The sequence below is a fragment of the Lissotriton vulgaris genome, chromosome 6, assembly GCF_964263255.1.
Source record: "Lissotriton vulgaris chromosome 6, aLisVul1.2, whole genome shotgun sequence".
Taxonomy (NCBI): domain Eukaryota; kingdom Metazoa; phylum Chordata; class Amphibia; order Caudata; family Salamandridae; genus Lissotriton; species Lissotriton vulgaris.
The window spans coordinates 476,949,084-476,969,657 of NC_141694.1; the positions used below are offsets into that span (position 1 = coordinate 476,949,084).

Consider the following 20,574-nt stretch of genomic DNA (forward strand, 5'->3'; position numbering starts at 1 on the left):
ATCTGAATTGTAATCATTCTTAGATAACATTCAATGTCTGCAGTGACTGTCAAGTATAAAGTGACTTTCAGTGAAAAGTGCTCTGTGAATGAAAAAATATATACAGTGCAATTTATGTACAGGTATATACAAATATCTTCGTTGGCCAGATACCAATTTTAAACCAAGGATTCCTAGAGTTCCTATACGGATCCTGGTATTTCTGGACCTATGATGATCGTCGACGTTTTGACCCTTTTGCGCCCCGGTTGGTGGTCGCGGCGGGTCTTTATCAAGACAGGAGGGGACAGTTTGGGTCTCAGACCGGTGGAAACTCAGCCTGAGCCTCTTGGTGGCGATACTGCCAATCAATTCTTGCAAAGACGATTCCTAATCCGAATGGACGGAGGCGATTAGTTCCTCTCGTACAGGCGCTGAATGCCGAATGCCGCGACCACCAACCGGGGCGCAAAAGGGTCGAAACGTCGACGAACATCATAGGTCCAGAAATACCAGGATCCGTATAGGAATTCTAGGAATCCTTGGTTTAAACTTGTTATCTGGCCAACGAAGATATTTGTATATACCTGTACATAAATTGCACTGTATATATTTTTTCATTCACAGAGCACTTTTCACTGAAAGTCACTTTATACTTGACAGTCACTGCAGACATTGAATGTTATCTAAGAATGAGTACAATTCAGATACCAAATGTTTGAAATTTCTTAATACAATTATTTGATTACGTGGTTTAAAGTTTTTGAGCATTTATTTCTCAAACTGTTGGACTTGTATCAGAGAGCTTGTGGTCTAATTTAATGAATATATTTCAAAAGTAATTGGTCTTACCCGACAGAACCATTTTTATTTTAACTACAAACACCCAGGTTCTGAGGGACACAGGGTTACCCCTTTTCTTAAACTGCACTGAACTACTGTGCATGTTCAAGAGCCATATTGATGCTATTTTTGGCACTGTGATCTAGTCTTTGCTGATGCAGTGATCTGTTACACTAAAGGTTCTTGGGAACATGCATACAACACTCCTCTGAAGACAGTAAGGGTGGTTAATTTCAGCTGCTTGACATGAAGAGTTCACAAAGGAAAGAAGATGTCCAACAGGGTTTTATTTTTTCCTTTGGTTTACAAGTTTTCATTTGCTTAACTAAAAGTGAGTTGGCAAACGTCACCTATGGATTTATGAGTTTTCTGCTGCTTGGCTTGAGCAGTTCACAAAGTTGGAGTTTGAAGACTTCCAACAGAGTTATTTAGGAGCTGGCAATGTGAAATGGGAAAATAATGTTGAAAGCTTAGTTTTTTTCTGTGTCCAATGGAAACAATTCTAGTGCATATCATTTGATCTGTGTATTATTCAAAATCATGGCATTATTTGTTTAAAAGTGAGTAAAACCTTGGTGGCTGAAACAGGCTGAACCAATGTGTTTTTGCCCTGGACAAAACCACATGCATACATACCACACATTGCGGTGGAAAAAGACAGCGCAGCTCCTCTGCCACTGACTGCACTCATAGCTGACCCGATAAGGTACACACCAAGAGATAAGATTCACACAGCCAGATGCACCTCAAGGGTGTGGCATGTGTTGGCACCCACGGCACGCAAATTGACGGTATATGCACGGGTGTTGCCCACGGCAAGACACCCTAAACTTACTGTAACAAAAGAAAATGCACACATTATTGATGGAGATGGGACTGACCTCTATGGGACAACTATACCCCCATAATAACTTCATGAAATGGACAGACCCCTCACTTTGTGCTCATAAACTCCCCCTGAAGAAATTTGCATATTTACGTCTACGTACGGCCGTCCGGTCCTTATACACCACATTCCCAGATGAACCCTCACAATTGACCTCACTGCAAATATTGTTAACCGCTCCCAACTGGAAAATCTGGTAACACGCTTATATAACGCAGCCCAAGAGGAACAGGCTGAGAAATCCACAGCAGCATTGGCAGATGGGAGGTAGCACTGGGCGAGACAATAGATGAACAAGATTGGCATTACAGCTGCACACAACTCACACTTCTCACATCGAACCGCAACTTGCGCATCATCCATTTTAAATTCCTTCACCAACTATATTATACGCCGGCCAAACTACACAGGCTAGGCCCAAGAGAGACGGACACCTGCCAGAGGTGCAATGCACCGAGCGCTGACTTTTTACATACCTCATGGTCATGCACACACCTGCAGACATATTGGGATGAAGTCACCACCACACTATCCGAAATGCTATCAGAGCAGATCCTCAACACTCCCCTGGTGTGCATTTTGGCTGTCAGGAAGCTTAAACATGCTAGACGCAGGAAATTTTTAGTGGTAGCATTGCTGCTTGCAAAAAGGCGCATAGCGATGAGGTAGGGAAGCAAGAGACCCCTCAGACTTAAAGACTGGATCACGGACATGGCCTATTGTAAAACTACGCTGGAGACCTATGCAGAGGACATTCCACAAGCTTTGCGGCCCAGAGATTTCTGGGATCCGCTTGTTCGATATTTGCAGGCAACACAAGAGCCCGAACCACGATCCCACTCATAATGAACCTAGCCCCCATGATACCAAGACTGATGTACTACACATTTGATAGACCCTGCGGGAAAAGGGAACGACAAATATATGGGGAGTGTAGAGATACATGTAAGACAGGACATCTGCTGATGCGGGTCTTGCAAAAGTGATAACTGATATGTGCATAAAACTGATTGTAACTCCATATGACATGTATTACTGAACATTGACAATTGAAATGTCTTGAATGCTATGTAATTGCTGGTTGGATGGAAAAATAAAAGACTTTTTTTTTTAAATGTGTTTTTGCCCTGGTAATTGCCCCAGTTAGTCATTAAGAAATTCCCTAAATAGATACCAATCTAATTGAAAGAGGAGGTCTTGTCCATTTTTTGTGGCATGCTTCATCATAGGCAACCTAGTTGGATGATTCCACCCTGGTTGGATGATTCCACCAGGGCAGACTCAACCTGTGGAAAAAGCGGGGAGGGAGTTCTTAGATAAAGCTGTACTGGACAGTGAGGGATCCAGGAAACTACAAATACCTAAAGGTAACTCAGGCTATCACCTTTAGTATTGTGAGCTTATGGTACAACTAAAAACAATGTTGAGATGGAATATAGGCAAAATTGCCTGATCCATCCATGTTACGCCAAAGTGTTTCTGCTGCCCTAATAATAGTAAATTCTGGTCATGGGCATTTATCAGGGTGAAGGGATCCCTAATTAAGTGACCTATCTACCATCAGTGATTAAAGTGTAAAATTAGTAATGTCAAGGTTCTACCTTGTATAAAATAAACTTTTGCTAAACAAATATAAAACTAAGGTTAAATTTTTAAAATTGGTATTGCTAAAAGAAAATTCATCCAGGGACATAATACATCTAAGTGAGAACAAGTGGCAATGCACTTCACCAAAAAACAAACATGCGTGATGAGTGAAATATGTACATGCAAGTGAGGGTCTATCTCTTACCATAATTTAGGGCATACTATCTTTTTTGGTCTGGGAGGAGATGATGTCCTCTGTAGTCACATACTAATAGTAGTAAATAGAAGATTCTCTTGATTATGACACACATATGAGACAGTAGAAGGAACAACATGTGCTTATTGCTTTCATTTAGGACCAAAATATACAATGGTTTGTATAAGGGTCCATGATCACAGTAGTAGGGTCCTGTATCAGTTGGAGTCTGTAGTCTTAACCAGATACTCTATTAAGGTGATATACAAGTCTTACTTTTGTACGGTTGCTGTAATAGATCAAAAGTTGTCTGTCTCAGGAAATAAATAATTCTGCAAAGGCATGCTGTTAAGAGTCGTTACTTTGTAAACTAGTGGTTTGGAATTTCAAGCTCCAGTTAAAAGAGGACCCTAGAAGATGAACTGGTAAAAGCTATTGATAATTATTTTCTGAAAAATAGGAAATCAATACAGTCATCCCAAACCCTATGATAGTGAGGGGTCAAGCAATCTCGTCTATAGCCGGGGTGCGGAAGTAAAAATCCAAAGACGTGGCTCGCTTGGAGAATGAAATCCTTCTAATGGAGGAAGACGATGAGGGGCCAGTGACTCAAGATAGACACCATGCCCTGAAACTCAAGAGAGATGAGTATAAGGCCATCGCTACTGGCATGACCAAGTTGCTGAGCAGAGACAAAGAAGGTAGACTGTAAGACTTGGGGGACAAGGATGGAAAGTTATTGGCGTGGCTTGTCCAAAAAAGAACTGGTGAGCAGACTGGTGCCAGAACTAATAACAAGGTCAGGGGAGACTATGGTAGACCCACAAGAGATTACCAATGAATTTGCACAATACTATCACTCTATATATCGAGCGAGTTCCTCCTTCACAGAACAGGACTCTCAAGCCTTGCTCACAGACATATCGCTTCCAACCCTGGCCTCTGACGAAAGGGAAGTGCTCGACAGTGAATTTACTAATGACGAAATCGCCCAGGCAATCAGAAACCTTCGGTCAGGTAAAGCTCTGAAGCCCTAAAGCGAAACAAGCTGAAGCCAGAGGGACTTGCCCCACACTTGTGGGCCAAGTTCGCGGAAAGCTGTGACGTGGGGCAGCTCCCCCTGGATCAAAGGGCTGCCACAGTGGTCCCCATACATCAGAGGTCTTCAATCTGTGGGGCGCGACCCCCAGGGGGGTCGTGGAGTCCTTTGAAGGGGGTCGCAGATTCTGTCCCTGGCTTGGGCTGATGAGGGTGCTCATGGCTCGAGGTGTGAAAAACATTGAAGCCTCATTAACAAGTAAAAGACTTGTCAAGTACTCGGGTGTGGCTGTGCATGTCCCTGAAGCCGTTTCGAGCTGGGGGAAGTGGGGGAGGGGGGCTGGGGGAGCAGGCTGTAGTTGTAGCCTGCCCTTTGAGGTCAATGGATACTGCACGCCTGGAGCTGTGGGTCCCGTGACACATCCCCCGCCCCCAGCAGGGAGGCACAGAGATGCCCTCCCATGATCGGGAAAGAAGGAAAAACACGCAGAGAGATACTGACCCCCCCCCCCTCCCCCATGAGAAAGGCACAGAAAAGGTGGGTGAATGAATGATGGGTGGATGGATGGATGTAAGGATGAAGGATGGATGGATGTGTGAAAAGGTGGGTGGATGGATGAAAGGGTGGATGGATGAAAGGGTGGATGGATGAAAGGGTGGATGGAAGGACGAAAGGGTAGCTGGATGAAGGATGTATAGATGGATAAAAGATTGCATGGATGAATGATGGATGTGTGAAAAGATGGGTGGATGAATGATGGGTGAATGGATGGATGGAAGGGTGGATGGATGAACGATGGATGTATGGATGGATAAAAGATTGCATGGATGAATGATGCATGGATGGATGTGTGAAAAGGTGGGGGGATGAATGATGGGTGGATGGATGAAAGGGTGGGTGGGTGGGTGGATGGATGAAAGGGTGGGTGGGTGGATAGATGAAAGGGTGGATGGATGATGGATCGATGTATGGATGGGAGGATGAATGGGTGGATGGATGTATGTATGGATAAAAGGTTGCATGGATGAATGATGTATGGATGTGTGAAAAGGTGGGTGGATGAATGATGGATGGATGTGTGAAAAGGTGGGTGGATGAATGATGGGTGGATGGAAGGGTGGATGGGTAAAGGATGGATGTATGGATCGAAGGATGAAAGGGTGGATGGATGAAGGATGGATGTATGAATGTAAGGATGAAAGGTTGGATGGGTGAAGGATAGATGGGTGAAGGATAGATGGATGAAGGATAGATGTATGGATGTAAGGATGAAAGGGTGGACGGATGAAGGGTGGATGGATGGATGAAAGGGTGGATGGATGGAAGGAAGGATGAAAGTGTGGACGGAGGATGTATGGATGTATGGATGGATAAAAGGTTGCATGGATGAATGATGCATGGATGGATGTGTGAAAAGGTGGGGGAAGAATGATGGGTGGATGGATGAAAGGGTGGGTGGATGAAGAATGGATGTATGGATGGATAAAAGATTGCATGGATGAATGATACATGGATGGATGTGTGAAAAGGTGGGGGGATAAATGATGGGTGGATGGATGGATGAAAGGTTGGGTGGGTGGATGGATGAAAGGGTGGATGGATGATGGATAGATGTATGAATGGGAGGATGAAAGGGTGGAGGGATGGATGGATGGATAAAAGGTTGCATGGATGAATGATGGATGGATGTGTAAAAATGTGGGTGGATGAATGATGGGTGGATGGATGGAAGGGTGGTTGGGTAAAGGATGGATGTATGAATGGAAGGATGAAAGGGTGGATGGATGAAGGATGGATGTATGGATGTAAGGATGAAAGGTTGGATGGGTGAAGGATAGATGGATGAAGGATAGATGTATGGATGTAAGGATGAAAGGGTGGGCGGATGAAGGGTGGATGGATGGATGAAAGGGTGGATGGATGGAAGGAAGGATGAAAGTGTGGACGGAGGATGTATGGATGTATGGATGGATAAAAGGTTGCATGGATGAATGATGCATGGATGGATGTGTGAAAAGGTGGGGGAAGAATGATGGGTGAATGGATGAAAGGGTGGGTGTATGAAGAATGGATGTATGGATGGATAAAAGATTGCATGGATGAATGATACATGGATGGATGTGTGAAAAGGTGGGGGGATAAATGATGGGTGGATGGATGGATGAAAGGTTGGGTGGGTGGATGGAAGAAAGGGTGGATGGATGATGGATAGATGTATGAATGGGAGGATGAAAGGTTGGAGGGATGGATGGATGGATAAAAGGTTGCATGGATGAATGATGGATGGATGTGTAAAAATGTGGGTGGATGAATGATGGGTGGATGGATGGAAGGGTGGTTGGGTAAAGGATGGATGTATGAATGGAAGGATGAAAGGGTGGATGGATGAAGTATGGATGTAAGGAAGGTGAAGAATAGACGGATGAAGGATAGATGTATGGATGTAAGGATGAAAGGGTGGACCGATGGATGGATGTATGGATGGATAAAAGGTTGCATGGATTAATGATGCATGGATGGATGTGTGAAAAGGTGGGAGGATGAATGATGGGTGGGTGGATGTATGGATGAAAGGGTGTATGAATTAAGGATGCATGTATGGATGGGAGGATGAAAGGGTGGATGGATGTATGGATGGATAAAAGGTTGCATGGATGAATGATGGATGGATGTGTGAAAAGGTGGGTGGATGAATGATGGGTGGATGGATGGAAGGGTGGATGGGTAAAGGATGGATGGATGGATGGATGGATGGATGTGTGAAAGTGTGGGTGGATGAATGATGGATGGATGTGATGAGGTCTAACAGGCGCATTTATGGTTGTCAAAAGATGATGATTGAGGAGTACCAGTTTCTAGAAACTTTTGTCAGAAGGGGGTCCTTACCCCTAAAAAGGTTTTACAAGGGGGTCTCGGCATCAAAAAGTTTGAAGACCTCTGCCATACATAAAGAAGGCAAACCCAGAAACATGTGCTCGTCTTACAGGCCCATCTACTTACTAAACGTGGAGCCTAAAGTGGTAGCGAAGCTCCTGGTAGGTTGGCTTGAATGATTGGTAAATTAGTACTCCCAGACCAGTCTGGCTTTATCCCCCATCAAAACACTGCCTTGAATTTGAGGAAATTGCATGGAGTGGTGGGGCGCATGACACGATCCAAGAAGCAGCTGTAGTGGTTTCGCTAGATGCCACGATGGCCTTCGACACCGTAGAGTGGCCATACTTGTTTGCAGTCATGACTAAGATGGGATTTGGGCCCAACTTCATAGGGTGGGTGCGCCTACTATATTCGGAGTCCCTGGCGCAAGTAGTCGTCAACAATAAAAAGTCAGAAATATTCACGCTTAGCAGGGGGTCCCAGCAGGGCTGCCCACTATCCCCCTTACTTTTTGCTCTAACCCTGGAGCCACTGGCAGCGTGGAGACCCTGTAATCTGAGGGCTGAAGTGGGCCGACACATGGGAAGACCAAATCTCTTCATATGCGGACAACATTTTACTTTTCTTTGCGTCCCCCAAGGCATCGCTCCACAGGGTACTTAACATATTCACCAACTTTGGGAAATACTCGGGGTATACGATAAACTGGAGTAAATCCCTGATGTATGTTCTCAGTGGCGAGCCACCCCCTCTACTGAAGGGGTGTCCCATGCAAGAAGCAAAAGACAGCTTATACATCTCAACTGACCCCAAAACCAGGTATGAATGCAACCTGCTCCCCCACTGCAGAGGCTGGGGTGAGATGTGGTTGCCTGGAAGGCTCTCCCGCTCTTGCTGTTAGGAAGGTCAGCGCTGTTTAAAATGATGTCATTGTCAAGCTTTCTTTATGCGCTCCAGAATTTCCCGGACCCGGTCCCGCAAAATATTTTAAAGAGGTAGAAATCCTCCTGAGGAAGCTGCTTTGGGAAGGAATCCCTCGCATAGCCTTCTCTAAGTTAGTCCTGAATTGGTACGATGGAGGGATGAGACTCCTAGATATTAAAAAGTACTATTAGGCGGCCCATCTGGCTGCAATCAATCAATGCATGTACTGTCACTGGGATTACCCAGGGTATAGGATGGACAAGTGGTTGTTGCCGGGGGTAATTATAATTTGGCCCTTTAGTCCAAGCCCAAGAGATTTCCCTTGATAGGACCATCCAAACACTCAGTGCAAATGTGGCATAAAGTCAATAGGAACCTGGGGTGGGAGCGGAAGCTTATGTAGGCTACCCCATTTGGGATTCAGAACAGTTGGGTACCCTGGGGAGCTCGAAGGGCTTCAACAAGTGGGACTTGATAGAGATCACGAGAAGTGGCGACCTATGGAAGAAGGGAGAGGTGGTCTTGTTCGCCATCCTGCAACAAGAGTATGACCTGGTCAACACAGAGTACTTCAGATATTTGCCAGTGAGGCACAAACTCATATCACAGCTGCTAAAGGAGAAAACTCCCTTAGAGTCCTCACCATTGGAAGACAGATTTACTCGATGGGTACCTACAAACGAAAGCGGTGTCCTTAATGGGCAGAGCAAACAACGGTATGGCAGTGTGGCCAGACTGGCACGTTTATACATATCTTGTGCAAATGTGCATACATCCAAATTTATTGGAAGGGGGTTCATGACTGCACTGGCGAGGTCCATGAACTGGAGATGAGAACTGAGGCTAAAATATGTCTTTTGAATGTCTGGGACCCTACCCACCTATATTTTTAAACATAAAATATAGAATATGGGTCACCCTAGGCTTAATGGTAGCCAAAAGAAACCTGGCTCGGCTGTGGTTGGCGGGGTACCACCCACAGTGGAGGCATGGGTGGCTGACATGGATTGGTGTATGATAACCCTTTCGATGCTGATGACGAGCTCAGCTCGTCATCACCCACGGGTGTCGTGTGCTGATGACGAGCTGAGCTCGTCATGACACCAGCAAAATGGCAATTTCCAGCACAGGAGGGGGAAAACGCCTAGCAGCCAAGGTGTTAAGGAACAAAATCTGTTTATGTTGCGAGGGGATGCCAAAAGAAATGGATTTCCATATGGAATAAGTGGAATGACTATCGTGGTAATATAAGTGTCACACCGACTGGCCCCTCTCCAGTTGATCCCCTCATGCCATGATTTGAAGTACGTTACTGTCCCATGTCAAGTGCTGTAGATTGGTGGACTGTATGAATGTATTAGTGAAATGTGACCGACGCTATTGAAATCCTGTACAAAAAGTTGTCTCTTTATTGTTTAATAAAAATACGTTTTTTTTTTTAAAAAAGAGGTCCCTACATGAGTACTATAATATCGTAAAGATCCTCAAGGACTGCCATCAGGGTTAGGTTATTTCAACTATAAATATTTAGTGTTAGCCTTATGCCTTGTAATGATTGGGAGGAGTGGAGATTTCTTTCGGTGTCATATTCGCTGGTGAAAGTGGGAGCTTTCACAAGGTGTCCTATGTGGGTACTGTTCTCCCTTCAGGAGAAAGTGTACCGCTTAAAATGCAGTCTCTTTCCACCCCCACCCGGAGCTTCCATTTACTTCATAAAGAGGCATACAGTGTGAGAAACCTATCTCTGCTCCTAACTAGGGTTGGGCGTAGTTTGCGTAGCACCACTACGCAGAATTTTGGAAGAAAAATTGCTGAAAACAAGGGCACATCCTGAGGGTCCGTGTGCCCGGGACAGGGGTCCCTCGTGCCTGGGCAGACTCCCTGATCTCCCCGGCCTGGTTGGGTTGGAAAGCAGGGACCGGCCCCGGGGCCTGGGTTTGGGAGCCCCCGTCCTACGGCTTGCCAAGAGCTCATCTGCCCTGGACAAGGATCCCAGCGTGGGGTTTTGGAGCCCCCCTGAGCCCTGCAGCCCCGGAGCCCTGCAGCACCGCAGCCCCAGAGCCCTGCAGCCCCGGACCCCCCCCCCCCCCCTCCCGAGCCCTGCAGCCCCCGAGCCCTACAGCCCCCAAATCCCCTAGCCCTGCAGCCCCAGAGATCTGCAGCCCTGAGCCCTGCAGCCCCCGAGCCCTGCAGCTCCCAAGCCCTACAGCCCCAGAGCCCCTGCAGCCCCTGAACCCCCGAGCCCTGCAGCCCCGAGCCCTGCATCCCCGAGCCCTGCAGCCCCGGAGCCCTGCAGCCCCGGAGCCCCCAGAGCCCACGGGAGCCCTGCAGCCCCCGAGCCCTGCAGCCCCAGAACCCAGCAGTCCCGGAACCCTACAGCCCGAGCCCTGCAGCCCCAGAGACCTGCAGCCCCGGAGCCCCGAGCCCTGCAGCCCTCGAGGCCTGCAGCCCCCGAGCCCTGCAGCCCCGAGCCCTGCAGCCCCTGAGCCCTACAGCCCCGGGCTCTGCAGCCCCCGAGCCCTGCAGCCCCAGAGCCCTGCAGCCCCCAAACCCTACAAGGGCAGGCGGGACGGGAGCCCTACCGCTCGGGGTGGGCAGCTGGGAGTCCTTTTGGTCCCGGCCATCTGGTTGCCTCGATCCCCTCGGCCATCTTGTCGCACCCAATGCTTTCCTATGGGGTGACCAGACGGCCGGGCTTCCCTGGAAGTCCTGATGAGGGTCCATTTGCCTCCCCGATCCCAGCGAGGGCTCCAGGAGGTCGGGCGTCTCTGCGCCCTGGGTCCCCTCCGTCACTCTGTGCGCACGGGTTCCAAGAAAGAAGGGTAGCCTTCCTCCGGATTACTAGGGGCAGGGTATGCCCGGACACTCCTCCCAGGCTGGCGGTTCTCTGCCGGGGACCAGATGGGCTATGCCGGGGCAGCACCTCCCTGGGCATCCGGGGCTTCCTCCTCCAGGGCCAACGGCATGGCCGAGTGCCCGAGACGGGCTCCATGGTTCCCGGGCAGGCCTCCCCCGGGCGTCGGGGCTCCCTCCTCCAGGGCCATCGGCACAGCCGAGTGCCCGGGACGAACTCCATGGGTCCCGGGCAGTCCTCCCCCAGGCGTCCAGGGCTCCCTCCTCCAGGGCCAATGGCACGGGCGAGTTGCCGGTACGGGCTCCTTGGGTCCTGGGCAGTCCTCCCCCGGGCGTCCGGGCCCGTGAGCCCCTGAGCCCTGCCCTGTGTAGAAAGGTTGGTGGCCCGGGAGTTCCGGATCCCCTCCACGGGACCGGCGCCTGGGCCCTGCCTGGCCCCCGCAGGGTGCATTTCCTCCGCGGCGGTGTGCCGCGACCGGCTCCGGGTCGGCTGAGAAGGCTTCGGGGGGGCAGGTGGCCCTCTGGTCCGGCAGAGGGTATTACAGCCCCCTTAGCAGCAGCTTCGCCATGTCCGTGGGGCTGAGGGAGATTTTACCGCTTCCGCGCCCTCCCTCGGGCACCCGTTCCCGGCTGCCCCTCGGGGTGTGCCGGGGTGGTTGAAGGGGGACGGGGCCTCCTGCTCCCGGCGCGACTGTCTACTGGGGCGGACTGTTCTCAGTGCACCCCGACCGCATTGCACCGCCGGGCGGGGAGGCCCACGCCGGGCGCCAGGGTTCTGCGGCGATGTCGGTTACACACCCGACCCGTCAAACACGGACCAAGGAGTCTAACACGTGCGCGAGTCGGAGGGCCGAGCGAAACCCTGTGGCGCAATGAAGGTGAGGGCTGGCGCGTGCCGTCTGAGGATGGACCCGGCAGAGTTCCAGCGGCAGGCGCACCTCCGGCCTGTCTCGCCTGCTCTGTTGGGGAGGTGGAGCATGAGCGTGCGTGATAGGACCCAAAAGATGGTGAACTATGCCTGGGCAGGGCGAAGTCAGAGGAAACTCTGGTGGAGGTCCGGAGCGGTCCTGACGTGCAAACCGGTCATTCGACCTGGGTATAGGGGCCGAAAGACTAATCGAACCATCTAGTAGCTGGTTCCCTCCGAAGTTTCCCTCAGGATAGCTGGCGCTCGGAGCCCCCAGTTTTATCTGGTAAAGCGAATGATTAGAGGTCTTCGGGCCGAAACAATCTCAACCTATTCTCAAACTTTAAATGGGTAAGAAGCCCGGTTTGCTGGCGTGGAGCCGGGCATGGAATACGAGTGCCTAGTGGGCCACTTTTGGTAAGCAGAACTGGCAGTACGGGATGAACCGAACGTTAGGTTAAGGCGCCCGATGCCGACGCTCATCAGACCCCAGAAAAGTAGTTGGTTGATATAGACAGCAGGACGGTGGCCATGGAAGTCGGAATCCGCTAAGGAGTGAGTAACAACTCACCTGCCGAATCAACTAGCCCTGAAGATGGATGGCACTGGAGCGTCGGGCCCATACCCAGCCGTCGCCGGCGCTGAGAGCCGCGGGAGCTAAGCCGTGATGAGTAGGAGGGCCGCTGCGGTGAGCACGGATGCCGGGGGTGAGGGCCCAGGTGGAGCTGCCGCAGGTGCAGATGTTGGTGGTAGTAGCAAATATTCAAACGAGAACTTTGAAGGCCGAAGTGGAGAAGGGTTCCATGTGAACAGAAGTTGAACATGGGTCAGTCGGTCCTAAGAGATGGGCGAGCGCGGTTTGGAAGGGACGGGCGATGGCCTCCGTTGCCCTCGGCCGATAGATAGGGAGTTGGGTTCAGATCCCCCAACCCGGAGTGGCGGAGACGGGCGCCCTCGCGGTGTCCAGTGCGGTAACGCAAACAATCCCAGAGAAGCCGGCGGGAGCCCCGGGGAGAGTTCTCTTTTCTTTGTGAAGGGCAGGGCGCCCTGTAATGGGTTGGCCCCGTGAGAGGGGCCCAAGCCTTGGAAAGCATCGCGGTTCCGGCGGCGTCCAGTGAGCTCTCGTGGTCCTTGAAAATCAGGGGGAGATGTTGTAAATCTCGCGCCGGGCCATACCCATATCCGCAGCAGGTCTCCAAGGTGAACAGCCTCTGGCATGTTGGAACAATGGAGGTAAGGGAAGTCGGCAAGTCAGATCCGTAACTTCGGGATAAGGATTGTCTCTAAGGGCTGGGTCGGTCGGGATGGGGCGCGAAGCGGGGCTGGGCGCGTGCCGCGGCTGGACGAGGCGCCATACCCATATCCGCAGCAGGTCTCCAAGATGAACAGCCTCTGGCATGTTGGAACAATGTAGGTAAGGGAAGTCGGCAAGTCAGATCCGTAACTTTGGGATAAGGATTGTCTCTAAGGGCTGGGTCGGTCGGGATGGGGCGCGAGGCGACTCTAGACGCGAGCCGGGCCCTTCCTGTGGATCGCCCCAGCTGCGGTGGTCGACTCTTCCTGTGCCCCCTCCCCGGGGGCGCGGGGCACTGTTCTGCCTCGGCCAGCACCTAGCAGCTGACTTACAACTGGTGCGGACCAGGGGAATCTGACTGTTTAATTAAAACAAAGCATCACGAAGTCCCGAGGCGGGTATTGACGCAATGTGATTTCTGCCCAGTGCTCTGAATGTCAAAGTGAAGAAATTCAATGAAGCGTGGGTAAACGTTGGGAGTAACTATGACTCTCTTAACCTATTCTCGGTTGTAGTGGCCTTTATCTCCCAGTGGTCCCGCCGGTAACTGCCTCTGAAGTGCTAGACTCTGCGTAGAGAAGCATATAGAGACAGGCCAAACAAGGTTCTATCATGGCAGTGAGCGTGATAGTGAGAAATGGCGAAGCAAACAAACCCAATTCCAGATGGGGTAGTTCCTGGAGAATAAAAACCCTGTTAAGATGGCGTAAGGAGGTGCTGTCTTCCCCAGAAATCATTAACCTCCTCATCGAATTTGACAAACCAGCACCCGCTTCCAACAAAGCAACAGTGAACAACGATTCAGATCACGATATAGGCCCTAGTTCACCCTCCATAGCAGAAGAAGACACAACAATAGACCGCATCAAATCCATTGAATTTGTGGCCTCCTCAGCCAAGAATGACATTGGTACAGCAAACTTTAAAAATCTACCCGATGCATACGAGGTCAGCGAAAATGTAATAACAAAGAAAAGTGACTACACAAAGAAAGTCACTTATTGGAAGTACCCAAACGTAAAATATAAATGTGACTTATGTGGAGACATAATGGGAACTTTTAAAGAACTAAGAAAACATGTCTCCAACAAACACAAAGGCTTCTATCTTAAAACGTACTGTTCAAAATGTGATAAAGAAGCCGAATACCACAATATTGCATGCCATTATGCCAAATGTAAAGGAAGACCTCAAAAAGGAGAGCTGCCATTCCTGTGCAGCTTCTGTGAACTCAGATTTGGAACAAAAATTGGTGTTTCTCAACATGCTCTTCAAGCGCATCCAAGAGCACAAAATGAGACTAGACTAGCAGCTCTAGCAAGGAGCAAACCGTCAAAATTATGGTCACAGGAAGAAATACTGCTACTAGCAGAATTGGAAAAAGTATATGAAAATAAGAGTAATATTAATGCACTGATGGTTCCACATTTTGACCATAAAAACAGAAAACAAATTGCAGAAAAAAGAAGAGATAGAAGAGATAAAAGCAAAAAATCCGCAAAAGAGGTACTGAAAGCATCAAATGTTTCGGAAAATGACATTTGCAATGAACCAGAGGTTACAATGGAAGTAACAACAGAAAAGCATAAATACTTTATCAACCACAAACATGCGCAAAAAATCAAGAACTTTGATGAACTGGAAGACAGAATCACAGAAATCGAGAAGTACACCCAAAACGTAAAGCAAAACGATGTTGCTATGGATCTGATGGATGAGGTTGTGACTTATATCGCAGAAAACACCACTGATATAAGTCCTACACCAGCAAGTGTTCCAACAAATGAACCAGCAAGAGAACTCAATAATGAGCCTATGAACCCTGCTCAAGATGAGCATCAGAATGCCTTAGTAGGGAACAAGATAACAAACAAATATATTAAAAACTGAAGGCTTAATCGGATGCACAAGAAAAATTATGCCGAAGCAAAGGGCAGCTATAAAGAATACCAGGCAATGTTTCAAAAAGACTAAAAGAAAATTGACAGGATTATCACTGATGGGGCAGAAGATGCCACTTGCCAAATCAGTGCTGATGAAATCTTTCAATATTACAAAAACATAAATGAGAAAGAAAACAAAAAAAATCCTAATTTTATGCCGATTGATTGGATACCAGAGGACTATGAAGTTAGAAATCTATGTAAAGAAATAACACTGCTCGAAATAACTCATGCCTTTGAGTACTCCAATTTAAAGAAAGCAGTGGGGCCTGATAAGATTGGTCTGAATGACTTGTATAAAGTACACAGCAAACAACCAAGACTGCTGCCCAGAATTCTATCGTCTTGGTTGATGATGAGAAGAGTACCAGAAATTATCAAAAAGAACCAATCAATTTTGATACCCAAGAATGTACTGATTAGTGAACTTAAAAAAATCAGTAACTGGCGTCCAATTACCATCAGTACTACATTCATGAAGTTATTCACAAAAATATTAACTAAAAGACTTTGATTTTTTGTTGAATTGAATACGGGACAAAAAGGCTTCATGAAGGTGAGAGGTTGTCTCGAGAATCTGACACTCCTTCAAAAACAGTCACTCATTAGCAGTTGTGTTGATTGATATATCGAAAGCCTTCGACTCTGTCAGCCATGGTCACATTATACAGAGTCTCGCAAGGCAAAGAGTTCCATCATACATCAGAGACATAATAAAAGACTTATGCACTGACTGGACAATATCTTTCAAGGGAAAGAACAACGAATCAACTCCTGAAATAACAATGAAATCTGGGGTCAAACAAAGTGACTCTTTATCCCCACTACTATTTAACATTGCCATGGATCCTCTGATCTGTGATCTTCAGAAAAATGGTAAGGGCTTCACATTTGGATCAGATGGTCTTATTGAGCAAAGCACCGCTCTCGCCTTTGCCGATGACATCGCAGTACTCAGCAGTACCTGGGAAGGAATGAGTACAAATCTGAAAACAATGAAAAGTTCAGTAAAACCACAGGATTAAAACTTAATGTGAAAAAGACAAATGGATTTTATATTAGTCACCATAAAGATAAAATTCAGGTTAACAACTGTAAACCATGGCAATTTGAAAAAGAAAATATTGATAATATTCATCCAGGAGAAAGTGAGAGATACCGTGGATTGAACTTTGATCCACACACTGGTCATACAAGCAACAACAAAATGAATAAGGTTCTTGTCAATTGGGCTAAAAAACTTGATAATCTACCACTTAAGCCCACGCAGAAAATAGAAATGTTGTGCCAGTACTTGGTACCTAAACTATCATTCAAATTGGAAATGTCAGGAACAGAAGCAAAAACTTTAAATGTTCTGGATCAAACAATAAAAAAGTATGTCAAACACTTTCTACACCTTCCTGCATACACATGTGATGGTCTCCTATAATCAAAAAGATCATTTGGGGGCCTCAGTATTCCAAAACTATGTACACAAATTGGTCTCAATAAAGTCAATAGTTTATTGTATCTCAGGGCAGCTCCAGACCTGTACATAGCGCATTCATTCATGTATGTAGGAGAAGATATGAATGAAAACATTGATAACATCATCGAAAACACACAAACGTAACATTTTAGACAGTAACTTTCTGAGCTATGATTTGAATTTGTTAGTAACATACGATTGGAGAAAAGAAGAGTTTGAGAAATAGGCAAATCTCCCTGTCCAAGGTGATGGTATAAAATACTTAGCAAGTAATCCAACCTTAAACTTCTGGATCGGCAGGCATAACAAAATGAAAGAAAAACCAGTACATAGCTACTCTGATGCTAAGCGCAAATGTTTTATATACAAGAGAAACTATCACTAGGGGAGAAATCGTGCATTTGCTACATGTAGGTATTGTAATGATGTTTGTGAAACAATATCTCATATTTCAGGCACATGTCCCAAAACTAAGGACATTAGGATAAAAAGACATAACAAAATTCTGGAATTGCTAATTGATAGAGCATAAAGGTGTGGTTGGATGGCATACAGGGAACCTCATGTTAAGAATATTCAAAGAGAACTACGTAAATCAGATCAAAATGGTACAGCTGTAGTGATTGATGTTTCAATTCGTTATGAAAATTCTCAGAATTCCCTTGAATTAGCGTTTGAGAGTAAAGTGAAATACTATCAGGATCTGTCACAGCAAATCAAAGATCTCACAAAATGTAACACTGTTAAATTTCATGGCTTTATCGTTGGATGTCATGGTATTTGGCCTCTATGTAATGATGTTGTTCTGGCTGATTTAGGTATACAAATGGCATTTCCATTCAAGAAAAATGTTTGCCTGACTACTTTAATGGACACTCTTAAAAAATGTGCCAAGTAATCATGGACATTTGAGTATCAAGCTTATAATGAGATGTACACTTTCTTGCAGCACACATGTCACCCTTATAAAGCATAATGTTTTAACATATAGGTTTATAGTTGACCCAAGAGTTAATATAGATGTACATTTTATAGATGTGAATTTTTCTAGATTTGCTTTTTCTAAGTAGATGTGCAATTTATAGATGTGTATTTTTGTTTTATATATATGTGTGCTTATAACAATGTAGATATAGTGTGTACATCATACTTATTGAAATGTCTTGAATGATGAATAGGTCTCAAATAATCGCATACACATAATCATCACACATTGATTATTGATGTCCTGCTAATCATGTTTTAATTTCTCAGGACTGTTCGTAGACAATCTTAAAATTGTTGGAATAGTACTGCAAGGTGTACTATTTCTGGCCTATACGTGATCCCAGTTCCAGTGAGGACGGCATTTGTGGCTGTACTCCGGAGCGAAAGAATGTTGTATTGTTGGAAGCAAAACCGAATTGACGCTGATGGGCAGCATAATAACCCAGAATGAGCCACCGCGAGGTGGTACAGATTTGAATTTGAATTTAAATTTAAATTTTGAATTTAAAAACACTTATAAAGCGGTTTCTTGGCGCTGGCGGACTTTAGAACCTGGGTGGTAGCTGTGAGAAAGCTAGGCTGGGAATGCTTGCAGAAAAAGATGGGTTTTTAAGGCCTTGCGAAATTCAGGGTAAAGTGGGATGGATCGGATATTGAGGGGGAGGGCGTTCCAGAAAGTAGGACCAAAGACCTCAAATTTCACCCCCCCGCCCATCCTCTTTTTCCTGAAACGAGGAACAGAGAGAAGGGACTGGGAGGAGGAGCGGAGCTCTCTGACTGGTGCATAGCTGGAGATTGCTGAGTTTATGAATGCTGGGGCAGTTCCAGCTCGGGCCTGAAACGCAGTACAGCCAAGTTTGAAGAGGGCCCGCTCCCTAATGGGAAACCAATGCAAGTTCTTTAATACAGGGGTAGTATGATGGAGTTTAGGGAGACCATGAATGAGACGGGCCGCTTGGTTCTGAACCAGCTGTAAGCGTCGGAGAGCATAAGCCGGAACGCCGTTGTACAAGATATTACCATAGTCCAGCCGTGATAAAACCATTGCCATCATGATGAGTTTAAGGGCGGGAGGGGAGAAAAATCTGGAGATTTTCCTAATAGTGCGAAGAGTGAAAAAGCAGGAGGACACCACCATACTGATTTGAGAGTGCAAGGTAAGGTTTTGGTTTAACGTGATCCCAAGTGCCAAATGCCTCATCATCTAATTAGTGACGCGCATGAATGGATGAACGAGATTCCCACTATTCCTACCTACTATCTAGAGAAACCACAGCCAAGGGAATGGGCTAGGTAGAATCAGCGGCGAAAGAATACCCAGTTGAGCTTGGCTCTAGTCTGGCACTGTGAAGAGACATGAGAGGTGTAGGTTAAGTGGGAGGCCCTCGGGCCGCCGGTGAAATACCACTACTCCTATAGTTTTTTCACTTACCCGGTGAGGCGAGCCCCGAGGGGGCTCTCGCTTCTGGCTCCCAGCGCCTGGCGCCCGCTGGGCGCGACCTGCTCTGGGGACAGTGGCAGGTGGGGAGTTTGACTGGAACGGTACACCTGTCAAACGATAACGCAGGTGTCCTAAGACGAGCTCAGGTAGGACAGAAACCTCCCGTGGAGCAGAAGGGCAAAAGCTCACTTGATCTCGATTTACAGTATGAATACAGACCATGAAAGTGGGGCCTCACGATCCTTCTGACTTTTTGGGTTTCAAGCAGGAGGTGTCAGAAAAGTTACCACAGGGATAACTGGCTTGTGGCAGCCAAGCGTTCATAACGATGTCGCTTTTTGATCCTTCGGTGTCGGCCCTTCCTATCATTGTGAAGCAGAATTCACCAAGCGTTGGATTGTTCACCCACTAATAGGGAACATGAGCTGGGTTTAGTTTGACCCTACTGATGATGTGTTGTTGCAATAGTAATCCTGCTCAGGACGAGAGGAACTGCAGGTTCATAGATTTGGTGTATGTGCTTGGCTGAGGAGCCAATGGGGCGAAGCTACCTTCTGTGGGATTATGACTGAACGCCTCTAAGTCAGAATCTCCCTTAAACCGTAACGATACTGAAATGCCGTGGAGCTTCGGTTGGCCTGGGATAGCCGGCCTCTCTCGGGGGGCCGGTGCGTAGAGCTGCTCGCTTGGGGCCCAGAGCGCGGACGGAAGGGGGCCGCCTCCATCGCCCTTAGTGCACCGCCTGTTCGTCGGGCACCCGGTGCTAAATCATTCGTAGAAAACCTGATTCTGGGTCAGGGTTTCATAAGTAGCAGAGCAGCTACCTCGCTGCGATCTATTGAAAGTCATCCTCTGAGCCAAGCTTTTGTCTCTCCGTGCGTGTGTGCCTGCGGACGCCTCCCTCCACCACACCCAGGGGTGGGTCCCTCTGCCGCCAGGCCGGTGGGAGGAACGAGAGGGGCTAACGCGGGTCTGTGGGAGGCCGCTTCCACCACGTGCCCTTCAGCACGGGGGCCTCCCCCTCCTGGGGTGCGGGGATGGGGGCCACCATCCCTCGCGGGTCGGCAGGGTGACCAGATGGCCTCCCCTTCTCGCTGCTCCTGGGCAGGGAGGTGAGCAGCAGCCACCAGGGGGAAGGAACCTCCAGAGCAGCTGCCTCGGTGCACCCGGCCACCCTCGCAGACTGTAAGGGCGACTGGATACGGCACCCTGCCAGGCCATCTGGGCGCTGGGTCGTCCCAGGCCATCTGGTCGCCTGGTTGTGCGGCCAGATTGCCCTGCGGGCAGGGTGACCAGATGACCCTGTGGGCAGGATGACCAGATGGCTCTGCGGGCTGGGTGACCAGA

At 47.9% G+C, this 20,574-nt stretch overlaps 2 pseudogenes; both read left to right on the plus strand.

Moving 5' to 3' along the window:
* Nucleotides 1–12,000: 12,000 nt before the first annotated feature.
* LOC147707463 (28S ribosomal RNA) lies at nt 12,001–13,308 on the plus strand (annotated as a pseudogene).
* Nucleotides 13,309–19,081: 5,773 nt separating this feature from the next.
* On the plus strand, nt 19,082–20,094 carry LOC147707464 (28S ribosomal RNA; annotated as a pseudogene).
* Nucleotides 20,095–20,574: the final 480 nt, after the last annotated feature.